The following is a 15,985-nucleotide window of genomic DNA, read 5'->3' on the forward strand; positions in this document are numbered from 1 at the left end:
TAAAAGTAGAGCTAGTACTGCATCCAAACTGGAAGTCAAGTCAAGTCAAGTGGCTTTATTGTCATTTCAACCATGTGCAGAAGTAGAACAGAAGTACAATACGACAATACGACCACAATACAACCATGTGCAGTATGTACAACGTTCCTCCAAGACTGTGGTGCTACATATAACATGTAACAGACAATCAACACGGGGCTACATAGAGGGCAAGTGTGCAAAAATTGAAAAAAACAAAACAAGACAAAGACAGTGTAACACCAGAAAAAACAAAATGATACAGACACATGGCAGTGCAGACACAGAAAGTGTGACAATGCCAGTGGGTTGTGCAAAAGACTGAGCATTCTGCTAAAATTTGCTCCTCTGGGCTTCCTCACCAATATGTCATTCTGAGCATCAAACCGTGCGTTGTTCAGTGCATCTGTTAGCGAGGCGTCGCCATCAACCCCAGGTGTCTTCTTCTTGTAGTTGCTGATGGCCTTGATGCCCTGCTACATGCAACTGTCTAGGAAGTGGCCATGGATTCTTCTGCCGTGTACTTGCTTTGCTGCACTGATGTCTTGAGACAGTTTGGCCCTTGCTGTTCCCAGGGCAAACAAACAAAGGAACCACAAAGCTGTCAGTAAACCATTTTATGCCTTACCAAGCCAGGTGTATCCAGAAATCTTGGGAAAAGGTCCAGGACAGAAGAAGCTGTGGCTGGATCTTGAATCACTTTTTGCCTATGTTGAAATGTCACCTTCATTTTCTCTTTGACAGTTTCATGTCAGTTGAGTGCCTCATCACTGACATAGCTTCCTTGCAGTCATCACCTGACAACTGTCTCGCATTTGAACACAAGTTGTGAAGAATTTTGGGGCTGTCTTGAAAAGCTGACCTTGGTTTCTGCATCTGCAAAACAAATTTCCCACGTGTGGGACTAATAAAGGTTATCTTATCTTATCTTATCTTATCTTCAGTAGAGTTGCGCTGCACAGTTTTCAATCTCCATGCCAGGTAACCAGAACCACTTTGGTGATCATAGAAATGTTCCTATCGAATTATGAGCAAGAGAGATTTGTTCCGTATTGATTACCTGATACCCTACACTGTTTGTAGCAAGTTTTGGACACTGAAGAAAACTCCTTCCTGACTGTTGGGATTGTTCAGTAATACATGTCAAAAAGCCAGATATGGCAAATGCATTAGAGGTCTATTTAAATCAATTGTTACAGAATGACATATTTTTTGTACATTTATTTATTTTGGGTCCATTATGTTATAAATGAGCAAAGGACTGAAATCATTTTTTCTCACTGTTTACATTTCTACTGTTTAAGTGACTGGTATTCATACGGTGTTAAATTAATGTGTGATGAGTAACCTGTGCATTGTGCATATGGTGGGTTTCAGCAGTTGCTGTAAGAAACAGTATTACTGGCTTGGACAAGATATGTAATGGTGACTTATAGCTAAGGTGACATACATGTTAAGTGATGTTTAAAAAGTAACAGTAATTACTGTGCTTTAAAGTTGTAACAGTAAGCTGAGATTAATATTCATTTGCTCCTCAACTACCAAATCAAATTTAAGCTGCTGCATTAACGTTTACATTAAGGCTAAGTATACAAATTAAAAAAAAAAAAACCCTCCAACAATGGCAGAGTTTGAGACTAATCCAGAAATCAGTGAAAAGGGTGATGTGGAACAATTTTCTGCAGATGAGCAACTACAAGCAGTTGAAGGCACAGCTGATGATGTTTCTACTATCACAAAGAGCACGACAGAGCCAACGAGTCCGTACGTTGACGGAAAAGGGCAAAGAACTGTACGATAAGCACATAGGCTACATTCACACTGCAGGCAAAAGCGCATCAAATCTGACTTTTTTGAACCTATGCGACCCATATCCTATCATGGTATGACAGTGTGAACAGCACAAATCCGATATTTTCAAATCCAATCTGGGTCACTTTTGTATGTGGTACTGAATCCGATACATATCTGATGTTTTAGAAAGCGACTGCTGTTTGAACGGTCATGTCGCATTAAATCCGTCTTTTACGTCACTGACACAAGTTAGACGCCAATTATCAGCGCCGGAGAAGTGCACGAGAAGACATTGTGAATGCTTCTTGGCCATCCAGTGAAAATGTTGGGAAGACAGCGTTGGAGAAACGTGGACCTTTTATTTGTACTGTATAATCTCCTGTCATGGTCCGCGGCCCGGCGTCCGAGGTGCTGATGGGATGCCCACTCCCGTGGGCGTGGCTGCTAACTCCACACCTGCATCCCATCCCAGGCGATCACCAGGTGGACTATTTAATCCTGCCCAGCCTGCTGCTCCACGCCAGTCCGTAGTCGTCCTTCAGCGGTAACGTACACCTGCGGGAAAGCCCTTATGCAAACCTATCCGTGTGAACCAACACTAACTCTGCCCTGTGTACTCAGATCACAGCTCGGCGTGTTTGAGCCACCAGCCTGTCCACCTGCCCGTCTGGAATTTGGATCCCGATCAGCCCCAGCTGCCTCGACCTTTCTGGAGCTTCTTCCCACGGACCCTCACCCCTCCCTCCGGTTCCCTCGGCCCCGCTATCATCGTAAGACGCGTACTCTACCTCCCCTCGTATGCTGCCGTTTTCCCCGCACCCCAATAATCCTTTTTCCTTTTTCTGTTTCAGCCTCCCACGGTCCCGCTCTCGGCGTTCCAGCGCGACTCGCCTCCCGGTCCCTCGGTTTCTCTGGTTCCGTGCGTTTTTTCCCTTCTACCCTCCCGGGACACCCTCAGTTATAATAAAGTTTATTTTTTGTTCTCTCGTACCACTGTGTGTGTGTTCTGCTCCTGGGTCCAGCTTGTGCGTGGAACTTCGGTTCATGACAATCTCCTCTCTAAAACAGCAATTAGGATCATTATTAGGCCATATGTAAATAAAAAAATAACTTTATAACTTAAAGAAAAATTGGGAAACGTAAAGTCAGAAATAAGTCTTTATAGTAAGGGCCATCAGTCAAACAGTACTGTTTTGGTCTGGGTCTAAACAGAGCGCATTGTGTGTGATGTCTTCTTTTGCGCATGTGGGCCGCTTTGAGGGTTCATACTAGAGCGCATTTGCTGTCACATTTTATTTGTGGTGTGAACAAGCAGACAAAAAATCGGATTTGATCAAAAAATCGGAATTGAGCATTAAGACCTGCAGTGTCAACGTTGTCATTAAGGATGCCAAAGGAGCTATAGATGGTCAGTGCTCAAAGGATCTGCTACAAGAACATGTTTCCAAGGTTCTGAGTGCTTCTAAGGTTGTGAATGGTTGAGTTGAGACGTATTGAATTTCCAGATAATGACACAAGATGGAGGATGGATATGTGTGAAGCCATAACAAAGACAATTGTTGAATCTGTAAGAAAGTGCCCAAGCCCAAGTAGAGTGGAGGTTCAAAGAGATGAAGAACATTGGAAGGATACTGAGTCTTTACCTATGTCAGTAGCCTCAGATGTGGAAAGTAGGGATGAACAATGGAAGGAGACTGAGTCTATGCCTAAGTTAGCCTCAGACAGGATGAGTGTCAAGTCACACCACACTAACCTCTCTTCTCATTCAAGGGTTTCCTCCAGACACTCCAGCAGGCTCTCAGCTAAAAGACAAGATGCAGCTGCTGAAGTTACAGCAAATGAGGCTGCTCTGCAAGTTCTGCTTGAACAAGATATCCATATGAAGAAAACTGAAAGACAAGAAGCAGAAATAGCACAAAGACAAAAGGCTCTAGAAGTAGAACGACTTGTTACTGTAAAAAAGCTGATTGCAGCAAAGGCTCGACAGCAGGTGTATGAATAAAGTGAATGTTCAGATGAAGAAATATACAACCTACTTCACCACAGATCTGAGAAGAAAAATGAAGTCAAGTCTGAAAAAATGACCAGCATATCAAACGGTGTTCCTCGCCACCGCAACGAAAGGTGAACACAGAAGATCTGGTTAAAGCATTTGCAGTGTCTCTTAATGCAAGTCGTCTTCCGGTACCAGAGCCAACAATATTCAGTGGCAATCCTATCAGATATAATGATTGGAAAATTTCCTTTCAGACTCTGATCGACAGGAAAAATATACCAGTTGAAGAGAAGACTTATTACCTGAGAAAATATGTAAGTGGACGTGCAAGTAAGGCAATAGAAGGCTACTTCCCACTTGGCACAGAGGCTGCATACTATGCAGCATGGGCAGTTCTCAAAGAGAGGTATGGGAATCCCTTCCTCGTAGCCAAGGCCTTCAGATACAAACTTGGCACATGGCCTAAGATAAGCTCTAAAGGCAGTATGGAACTTCAAGCATTTGCTGACTTCCTTTGCTGCTGCAAGACAGCCATGTTGCAAATGAAGGGGTTTGAAGTGCCTGTAATCCTATAACATCTCTCTTTGCTCTCAAGCCAAGTGAAATTGAAGGGGAACAGAAGCAATGTAGCAAAGGTGCTAGCAATTAACTCAAATGAAAGAACTGTTAGTGCTAGTTGTGTGTACTGTGAAAGGTCGGGTCACAGCCTACTTAAGTGTAGAAGGTTCAAAAGTGAGAGCATTCTAGAAACTAAAGTTTGCTCAAGACAAAAAGTTATGTTTTGGCTATCTGAAATCTGGTCATTGCTCCAAGGATTGTGAAAGCAGAGAAACCTGTGACACATGTAATAAAAGGCATCCAACATGTCTTCATGACAATCGTACTAAGGAAGAGAGAACAAGGAGAAATCAAAGCAAGAACAGTGACAGGACAAGACAAATGAACTCAGACGTCTCACAAGACGACAGTGTCACACCAACAACAAGTGAAGCAACTTCTAACAGAGTCACACAGAATGTTGACAACACTCACACATCTTCCATTATTCCAGTATGGGTTTCAACCAAAGGTGAGCCAGAGCATGAAATTCTTGTGTACGTGTAACAGTGTTTATGTGGTATTATTCCACTTGCCACAAATATCAGTGTAATGGGGAAACAGCGCCCCCCCCTTTTGGTGTGGCTGGTTAGGTGAGGCTGGCTGCAGTAATCGCTGCCAGTCTGCCGTAGCCATACGAGAGTGTGCTGTGCGGAGTGGTGTATGGCGAGCCTGTGCACTGATAATACACCGTTGTTTCCATTCAGGAAATAAAGTGGCAACGATCGATCAGAGACTCCTTGTCTTTTTAAAAACACTACACAACGCAGAGTCGAGGAGTCTGTTTGGGCCGAACTGTTGCAGCGGGATGAAGCAGAAACCGGTTACACTGGTGCCGTGACCCCAGCTCCTGCTATCCTGCGACCGCAACGGGGGCCGTCTACTTCCTGGAAGGTGGAAAAGTCGCGGGAGACTGGCTTTTCTTAGTCCCGCCATTTTCTGCGTTCTTTAGAGACATCGGGGCGGGGCTCTGTGCTTTCTTTGTTTTGGAGAGTTACAAAAAAAAAAGGGAGGGACACATTGCTGAGCCATGGCAGATTTTCCCAGTTTTGGCAGGGGAAGGGGGGCAGTTGGTTTTACCCCTCTGCATTCATATGGCAGAGGCAGATCAAGGTTGCTGACAGCCCCAGTTTCCTCCACACCTAAGCCTGTCCTTGCTGAGTTAAATGAAAACCCTATTGTTGGGAACTGTGATGATCTACAAAATACTAGATCAGAAACCAGTCCCACAAAAGAGAACCTTTATGCAGAGATTGCAACGCAAATTGGGTTTTCTATTGGGGAAAGCATTGCCTCTTGTCTTGAATCTCGGTTGGGCTCTGGAGTGGGAAACAGTGTTGTTGGGTCTGCCAATGTGTTATCTGAACCCTCACTATTGAATGTGATTGTAAAGTCTGATGTTAAAGAACCTGTGTGTTTTAGAGGGGATGGCTGTGATACATGCAGTGTTCAGGAATGGGAGGAAATGATGATGACTTTTTTTAAGAGAAGAGGGGTACCAGTTGCTGAACAAGCTGATGATGTGCTAAGTAAACTGCTGGGGAGGGCACGAGAAATAGTCAAGGTGGGCATACGTAGTAAGCCATCGGTGTGTCTTGAGAGGGGCCCAGAGCCCATTTTTGAGATCTTAAAGCAGCACTTCAGTGACACTGCCTGTTCAAGCATGCCTTTAGCTGATTTTTATGCAACACTACCCAACTCAGGTGAAACACCGTTTGATTACTGGCTCAGGTTGAACAGAGCCATGGAGGTGACTGAAGACTGTCTGAAGAGACAAAATAAGTCCTTTGCATATCTGACAAAAGAGCTGACTGCTATGTTTATCCGCCACTGTCCAGACTCAGAACTGTCTCTTATTTTCAAGTGCAAGCCCCTGCAGCAGTGGACGGTTGCTGATGTGCACGAGAAATTGCTGGAGCATGGCAAGGACCGGAAGTGCACCCCTCAGTTTAGTGCAGTCAGTGCCTTTGTCATGGTCCCGGGCCATGTGGGCCCAGTATTCTCAGTTTTTGTATGTTTTGTATTTCATTCCCTAGTCATGCCTTGGTTCCTAGGATTATTTAGTTATGATGATCCTTATTTGATTACCTCCTGTGTGCCCCTGTGTATCTGTGAGCCCTCGTCTCTCCTTGTGTTTTATTCTGTTTTCCCCAGCCCGTTATGTCTGTGTTCTCCCCGTGCTCTCTCTCCTCCTGTTTGAACCTCTGTACTTCCTGTTTTACTTTGGGACTCCCGCACCTGTATACGTCATGTTATGTTCACCCCGCCCTGTCTCGTTATGATTATCAGTGTCACCTGTGTTCCCCATGTGCTCCCACTTCCCTCGTTAACCCTCGGTGTATTTATGTCTGCGTCTCCCTCAGTTCTGTGTCGCATTCTCCCTCATGCTGCGTAGATTTCCCTGTGTCTCTCTCCGAGTGTTAGTTTATTGTTCCCAGTTTAAGTTTTGTATTTCCTGTGATCTGCCTTCCAGCATTAAAGCTGTGATTTTGAGTTTATCCCCTGAGTCCGTGAGTTTGCATTTTGGGTCCTCATCCTGCCTGCCACACAGCAAGCCATGACAGCCTTGAGTTTTCAGCAACAGGAGGTGAGTCCTAATGTGCAGCAGGCGACAGGCAACAGTAAGTGTATTACACCATCACCAACCTCTACCTCAGCATCACTTACCGACCTTCATGCAAAACCACCTACTGATCGTCTTGATCATGTGATAGCCCTGTTAGAGAAAGTCCTGGAGGGACAGCTTCGACAAGCAAAGCTGCCTGCTAAAGATGATGTAAGGGTTCCCCGGAACCAAACACACAAAATTGTGCCTTGCGTGATTTGTGTTGACACTGAACATTCTACATATCACCACTGTAGAGCCCATCAGCTATGTTTCATCTGCCATGCTGGCGACCACACACGGGCTCAATGCCCCAGGGCCGTGTCTGTCAGAGTGAGGGGGCCTGAATCAGCCACCCAGCAGCTGGGAAACTAGATGGCCTACATGTGGAGGGGGCAAGTGTTAGGCCTGAAATCGCCCCCAAAGAGGATGATTTTGATGATTTAGAATCTGTATTACACACTGTTTGTGAGGAGCGCCAGCTAGGCCGGAGACCCATTCTTCAGAACACACACAGACTAAAACAGCATGATGAGCTGTTCTATGAAAATGTGACCCTGGGTGGCAAAGTGTCTGTTAAAGCCATGCTTGACAGTGGCTCTATGGCCTGCACCCTCAGCACCAATATGATGCCCCAACTATTACATCATGCAGTGCTGCAGACCCCCACCTTGCAACCCACGGATGTCGTCCTGATTGGCTGTGGTGGTTCGAGGACAGTTCCATCAGGTGTGTGTGACATTACAGTGGAGATATATGGCTGTAAAGTTGTTGTGCCAATGTTGGTGATTGCAGGGCAGAGTGAGGACCTCATTTTGGGCAGTAACCTAATGAGGTATCTGGGTAATCACCTGAGGGAAGAGGGACATTTAGGAGAGGAATGCAGCAAGACTCTGAGTGCGGAAGAACAGCTTAATAAAAATCTGCTGAGTTCAATGTCAGGAGTGGTGGCCCCAGGGCATGTTGGTGATAAGATCAGAACTGTCAAGCTAAAGAGAGCTGTAACATTAGAGCCTTTGACAGAACACCTTGTTTGGGGCAGGCTGCAGCTAATGAATAATAGGGAAGTGGGCAGTGCTGTCGTTGTAGAGCCCACCGGGTCAAAGTCTGGACCGAGGTCAGTTATGGTTGGGAGAACTGTAGCGCATCTAAACAGTGATGGGTGGCTCCCTGTGAAAGTGCTGAACCCCTTTGACAAGCCGATAACACTGAAACGGAACATGAAGTTGGCTGACGTGTCCCCCTGTACAGCAGTGGAGAACTTCAGCCCCACTGGCTCCTACTTGCAACAGAACATGCAACGGTCTACTGGCTCAGCTTGGTGCCATGATGAGCAGAGTCTAGTCACTGATGTTTCCACTTTGCCAGATGTTTCACCCTCACAGGAGGTGACAAGTGGTTGTAGCCCCCTACATGCAGTGCTGCAAAATCTGGGGCTGTCTGATATCGACATTGATTCATGTGCAGTTTCGCCGGCTGGCAAAGAAAAACTGGTTGGCCTCATAGCCCAGTTTGAGTCTATCTTCTTGAGAGACAAGCTGGATTGTGGCAAGGCTGCCTACATCGAATTCGAGTTGTGGACGACAAGCCATTCCGGTTGCCATGCCGACGTGTGCCGCCGACTCATTATGAAAAACTAAGACAGGCTTTGAATGACATGGAGGAACAGGAAATAATTCGGAAGTCTTGCAGTGAGTTTGCATCACCCCTGGTCTTAGTTTGGAACTAGTCCGGTGAGTTGAGAATCTGTAACGACTTTCGCTGGCTTAATGCTAGAACTGTCAAAGATGTTCACCCACTCCCGCATCCGACTGACGCACTGGCTGCTTTGGGAGGGAACGGATTGTTCTCCACAATGGACTTGACTTCGGGTTATTATAATGTGGAGGTGCATGAGGAGGACCGTAAGTACACGGCATTTACGTCTCCATTTGGGTTGTACGAATATAATCGTATGCCACAAGGACTGTGCAACAGTCCGGCCACCTTCATGAGGATGATGCTAGGCATTTTTGGGGATCAGAACTTCCTCAGTGTGCTGTGTTATCTTGACGATGTTCTGGTTTTTGCCCCGACAGAAGAATTGGCACTGGAGCGCTTGCATATGGTGTTCCAGAGACTCCAGGTTCACAACCTTAAGTTGGCTCCAAAGAAGTGCCATTTTCTGAGACAGTCTGTGAAATTCCTGGGGCACATTGTAAATGCTGATGGGATACAGTCAGACCCTGACAAAATAGCATCCATTACATCCCTTGCAGAGGCAGACCTTATGGAAGAGGGTTCGAGTGTCCCATCCCAACAGAAGGTCCGCTCATTTTTGGGGATGGTAATGTTCTACCAACAATTTATTGAGAACTGCTCATCCATCGCAAAACCTCTGTTTCGGCTGACATCTGGGGATAAAGTCCCTTGTGGTTCACGGCGAAAGCACCGGCTGGTGCGTACAAAGCTGTGTGAGGAGGACTGGACGGATGAATGCAGGGCAGCTTTCAATGAGCTGAAGCAGGCCTTGTTGGATCGAGTGCTCCTGGCCCATCCTAATTTTGAGGAGCCCTTTTTGCTCTCTGTTGATGCCTCCAGCAGTGGCCTTGGTGCCGTGTTGTTGCCTTTGCCAGTAAGACACTCAATCATGCACAGTCCAAGTACCCAGCGCATAGGCTGGAGTTCTTTGCATTGAAGTGGGCGGTGTGCGACAAGTTCCATCACTGGTTGAGGGGTCATCAGTTTACCGTATGGACGGATAATAACCCTCTCACTTACATGCTTTCTAAGCCAAGACTGGATGCATGTGAGCAGAGGTGGATCGCAAAGCTAGCGCCTTTCAAGTTTGACATAAAGTACATTCCTGGTCCTAAAAATGTGGTTGCTGACGCGCTGAGCAGGGAGCCCTTCGTGCACCCCAGGGCCTCACACCGTTTGATAAGAGTTCCATATAAGGAACTTCTGGCAGAAGCAGAGGCAGTCGCCACTGGTGGGGTTCAGGAGGCCTTCAGATGGACTGTTCACTCAGCTGATAAGGCCTCAAGCAATGACCAGCCTGTTGTTTCGCAGTGCACGGCTGTTGCACAGACAGGAATGCTGATATCTTCTGAGGTGGGAGCTGTCTTCCAGGCCCATAGTGAACATGAGTCCAGGGTGTGGCCACATGCTCTCCTTCTGCCCCAATGCTCTCAGACTGTGCTTACGCCAAACCAGTCTGACTCTGAACCCTTCTTGCGTGATGACCTAGTGGGACACCAGCGGCGTGATGATGTGCTGTGCAGAGTGATCTCCTATGTGGAAAGGGGACGGAGACCCTCGAGGAGGGAGCGGGCAAGTGAACCGGTTGATACGAAGAGATTTCTAAGGGCTTGGGACAAGTTAACTGTGAGGGATGGTGTGCTGTATCGAGTCTCCAAGAAGCCCGTCTCAAAGACAAAGATTTATCTGTATGTTGTTCTGCCAACCTTGCGGCTCGCTGTACTGAAAGGCGTCCATGATGAAGCCGGTCACCAGGGACAACAACGAACACTTTATCTGGCCAGGCATAGATTCTACTGGCCTGGTATGGCCAAACATGTGTCAGAGTATGTACGGTGCTGCAGAAGGTGTGTTGTTAGCAAGTCGCCTGAGCGAGAGCACCTTTGGAGAATATCAGAACATCAGAGCCTCTTGAACTGGTCTGCATAGATTTTTGGTCTGCAGAGGATTCGGCGAACAAATCACTGAATGTGCTTGTGGTCACAGACCACTTTACTAAGATGGCTCAGGCCTTTCTATGCCCCAATCAGTCTGCTAAGGCGGTGGCACACCAACTCTGGCATAACTACTTCTGCATCTACGGCTTTCCGAAACGCCTTCACTCGGATCAAGGAGCTAATTTTGAGAGTGTGCTCATTGCCGAGCTATTGAATGTGGCAGGTGTCCAGAAGTCTCACACGACCCCATACCATCCGATGGGAAACGGCTCCTGCGAGAGGATGAACCGTACCTTGGGCAACATGATTCGTGCATTACCCCCAAGAGCCAAGCAAAGGTGGCCTGAGGCACTGAAAGCTCTCACATTCGCCTATAACTGCACAGTCCATGAGACAACTGGCTATGCGCCATTTCTGCTGATGTTTGGCAGAGTGCCAAGACTGCCGATTGATGTGATCTTTGGCTCTGTTATTGAGCACCAAGACCTCATGAACTATGATCGATATGTCCAGACATTGAGGAGGGACCTCAAAGAGGCCATGGATTTGGCGCAGGAGGTGGCACGCAAAAATTTGAAGCATCACACGGACCTCTACAACCGGAAAGTGCGGGGAGCCCCAGTAGCGATTGGTGATCACGTCCTTTTGGCCAACAAAAAGGGACGTGGCAAAAGAAAACTTGCTGATCGCTGGGAGAGTGTTGTCTATACAGTTTTTGACAAAAATGATGAGAGTCACACCTTTAAGCTGATGGATGATTCCACAGGGGAAGTGAAAGTTGTGCATCGCAACCTGATAATGCCAGTGAACTTCCTCCCTCTCAGTGGTGTTTCAGTTCAGGATGATGGAGATGAGCTTTCTGAGTCTGGCTCGCTGATGGTTGGATGCGACGGAGAAGCTGTCTGCAACTCATCAGTGGGCACGGCTGAATACAGGACGAGAGCTTGGGTGTCTGACTTACCGTCTGCAGTGTCCAGCGACTCGCTGATGACAGAGGTTACTCAACCAGAAGGCAGCATGGTGGATCGAGAGCTTGCCTGTACCAGTGTCCCCCTTGTTGACACTAAGGAGCAGGTAGATGCCACCTCTGGTGGTCAACATTCTGACCTGCTTATGTCTGTGGCCCCAGTTGCAGCCTCCTCTGTTTCGGAGTTGGCAGCCATTACTGACAGTGACCAGGACAATGAAGCTACGATTGAGGGTCATGTCTCAACCACAGTTGTTCCACCCAACGCAGACCCGATTGATGTTAGCAGGATGGTGGGGACCCGTGCTAGATCGAGAGTGGGACGGTTACTTAAGCCTGTTTCCAGGTTGATTGAAATGATGCATCAGAGACCTGTTAAAGTTTAAATATTGTTGATAACTGTGAGTTGATTCTATTGTTGTTGAAGTGGGACTTTGATCTTTAGAATTGAAACTGATTATTTGTCGTTGATTTTTCTGTGTCGGAGTGGCGTACAGTTATGATGTGATGAAATATGTAACTGGCATATTTTGTTCTTTTTTGGAAGGGGTCTGGCCAACTTCTTCTTCTACTTCCTTTGGGGATAGTCCTCTGACTGAATTTTCTTTGTGACTGTACGACCTGGTATTACTGAACAGATTTATCACATGCTGATAGCTGTGGATTAGCTATTGGATTTTTTTTTTTTTATCTTGTTCTTTTTTTTTGAGGATTATTGGGTTTTTGTCCTCTGTTTGTGTTATGGTGACTGTGGTGTACCTGATTTTTTTTTTTTTTAAGGGTGTTTTTTGTTTGTTTGTGGTGTTTGTTTATTTGAGTGTGCAAGTGGAATTCAGCAGGGGGGGAATGTAACAGTGTTTATGTGGTATTATTCCACTTGCCACAAATATCAGTGTAATGGGGAAACAGCGCCCCCCTCTCGGTGTGGCTGGTTAGGTGAGGCTGGCTGCAGTAATCGCTGCCAGTCTGCCGTAGCCATACGAGAGGTGAGTTGTATTGTTCCGCACACGATATAGCTAAGTAGTACAGACACATAAACATGTTTGATTAACTGACGAGCACCGAGTGTAATAAGTGCTTAGTGGACACATGTCCAACACCAGTTTTATGTACTTTTCATTTGTTTATTAATGTGTGAAACTGTATGCTAAAGCGGAATGCTAATGAGATGTTCTGCCGTAGTGTGCTGTGCGGAGTGGTGTATGGCGAGCCTGTGCACTGATAATACACCGTTGTTTCCATTCAGGTACATCATTTGTTGTTGCTGTTATTTTATTGTATATTAGAAATTGTAATATTGCTGCAGTAATCACTGCCAGTCTGCCGTAGCCATACGAGAGTGTGCTGTGCGGAGTGGTGTATGGCGAGCCTGTGCACTGATAATACACCGTTGTTTCAATTCAGGAAATAAAGTGGCAACGAACGATCAGAGACTCCTTGTCTTTTTAAAAACACTACACAACGCAGAGTCGAGGAGTCTGTTTGGGCCGAACTGTTGCAGCGGGATGAAGCAGAAACCGGTTACATACGCACTCCTTGATACACAGAGCGATACAACCTTTATTCTTGAAGAAACTGCACAAGCTCTGCATATCAAAGGTGAATCGACTCAGCTAAAGTTCACTACCATGTCTTCAAGAAACACAGTTGTGTCCTGTTGCAAGCTCTCAGGTCTACAAGTCAGAGGGTGCTACTCAAGACCATTTCCCTACCAGTAACATATGCCAGAGATTGTATACCTGCAAACCGAGATCACATTCAGACATGGCCTCATCTCAAATGCATTGCAAGTGAGATCGCTCCACTTCAAAGCTGTGATGTTGGTCTGCTGATTGGGTAAAACTGCCCCCAAGCACTTGTTTCTTGTGAGGTTGTGTCTGGAAAGGAAAATCAGCCGTTCGCACAAAGAACTGATCTGGGATGGAGTATTGTGGGTTATGGAAATCCATGTCTCGATTATGGACATGCCTTCGAAGTAAGTCACCAAGTCATTGTGAAGGAAGTGGTGCCTGACATTCAGCCCTCTTCAAACCTCACCAACAAGGTTCACTATGTCTACATAACTCAAATAAAGGAAATGATCTCTTCCACAGAGGTCCTAAAGATGTTGGAGTCTGACTTTGTTGAGAAACAGCAGAAGATACAAAGGTCTCTCAAGAAGATCTCAAATTTTTAACAAAGATAAGACTGCCATTAGGCACAAGGAGGATGGTCATTTTGAGATGCCACTCCCATTCAAGAGTGAAAGGCCTAACCTGCTGAACAACAAGGCATGTGCTATTCATCGTCTCAAATGTTTAGAAAAAAGGCTCAAGAAGAACAAGTAGTACTACATGGACTATAAGAAATTCATGGATGAGATCCTAGCCCATGGAGATGCTGAAAAGGTCCCAGAGCAACACATTGTCAAGACACCAGAGCCCTATTTCAGGAAGCCGGTTTAGAAAACTCAGAGTGAAAAACGATACTCGGGGTTGAGTAACCCCGAACTGTCCAACTCAGAATATTCGGTTTCAGAAAGGCTGATAACAATTAGTTCAGTCAACGTGGAGTTGCTTTAACCCCAACCCAGTAAACACCAGTATGTGGGCCCCACATGGGCTATGGGGGTTCCAAGTGGGGATGGGCTTACAATGGGCATCCAATCTGGGACCCACCTGGGTTAGCCAGGTAGGACCCACCTGAGCCAGCCCAGATGGGCTATGTTCTATGGGCACCATATGGGTAACATATGGGAAGTTGCATGAACAGGCAACTGAGTTTAATGACCTTAGTTAAGTATAATTATTAGTCATGTGTAAGTATAAACATGAATTAAGATGAAATAACTGATAATAAATTATGCCACAGGCAGCATATGTATATTTAATTAATAACAAAATATACATATAAAATATATTAATATAAGTGAAACACAAAGAACAGATATGACTTAAAATTGTAAGACGCTTAATAAAATAAAATAAATGGTTTTACATTTGAGTGGGAAAAAAATTTCACTCAATGTAGGAGGGTTAGGGTTAACCCTTTTTGAAATCTCGCGTTATTTCATGAAATATCACGAGGTTTTCTTGAACCCGTCCCCCCCCCCCATTCTGGAACATTCTTCATTTCGCGCCCTTGGACAAAGCTGACAGTTAAGCTGACAATTTTTGGATTAAGTGCATCTTTGAGCTATGAACTTATCTGCAGTAAGGGTAAGAACTTTTTTGACTTAATTTGAATCCCTAAGTATAAATGAAATGTTTACAAAGTTATGATGCTGCAAAGTAATGAATGGCACAAGTGCTGGCAAACTTTTTCCTAGCACTCAAGCAATGCTAAGCTAGTTGAAATTTTTATGTAATGTTGGATTTAGCCAATTTTCACAGTTTGAAAGCATTTTCTGGTGTCCTGTATACTGCTTAACTAGCACCAAAATTAATTACTGCGTGTACTTAACATCAAGTTGTACTTAAACGTTATCTTGGTTTTTCTCTATGATTAGTATTAATAAAGGACTGTATTAGACCAATTTAACGAAGTTCTAATTTTTTAAGAGGAATATGGGAGGGTATTTTCACTATCAGAGCAACCAAAATTGCTTTGGTGTTGTCTTTATCAGCTTCATTCCTCACCGCTAAGTGATGAGGGTAGGCCATGGCCATGAGCAACTAGTCCCCAGCTTTTGCCCCTGTGTCAGGAGCATGCACAGCACACTGAAAAAAATATGTTGTTGGATTTACTTAATTCAATGGTGGACATTTGTTGCACACAGATGTTTTGCTTTGGCAGCAACTTAAACCATTGAGTTAAATTAACACAATTTATTCATGTTCAATAAACCTGTGCAATTTGTGTTGATAAAATGTGACTTAAACATGTTTTGATGAAGTAATTTGAGCTCTTGGAATATTTTAATCCTTCACAATTTTCTCACGTTATCCCAACACGATTCAATAACTTTTACCCAATACTACTTGGTCACTTAAATACTACATGTTATCTTCAAATTACATTTTGCTATTATATTCTAGTATCAAATACACAATTTTCAAATGGAGGCCTTATAACAGATTGTATTGTTCTCTTCCAAGATGGTTGCTGGCATCCACCAGTAACCTTTCAAAACAACATGTCTAATTTCACTGCAGTAGGTAAAGAATTAAACTGACATTACTCCTCTACTGAATCTATATAAATCAACAGTTAAATAATGTCAGTTCTTCCGTGTTCTCTGGAATCAATCGCAGCAAAGAAATTAGACTGTTTCTTTTGAAAAATGTTGGGAAAGAACAATACAAAACATTCTATTTAAGGCCTCTGACATCAAGATTCAGTTAAACAACAAT

The 15,985-nt window shown here is 45.0% G+C and overlaps 1 pseudogene; it reads left to right on the top strand.

Annotated features, from left to right (window-relative positions):
• Nucleotides 1–1,639: 1,639 nt before the first annotated feature.
• LOC146572663 (uncharacterized) lies at nt 1,640–4,040 on the top strand (annotated as a pseudogene).
• The last annotated feature ends 11,945 nt before the right edge of the window (nt 4,041–15,985 follow it).

Source organism: Mchenga conophoros, linkage group LG6 (assembly GCF_057382185.1).
Source record: "Mchenga conophoros isolate Kocher_MC1m ecotype Shallow Benthic linkage group LG6, M_conophoros_male_GT1.1, whole genome shotgun sequence".
NCBI lineage: Eukaryota > Metazoa > Chordata > Actinopteri > Cichliformes > Cichlidae > Mchenga > Mchenga conophoros.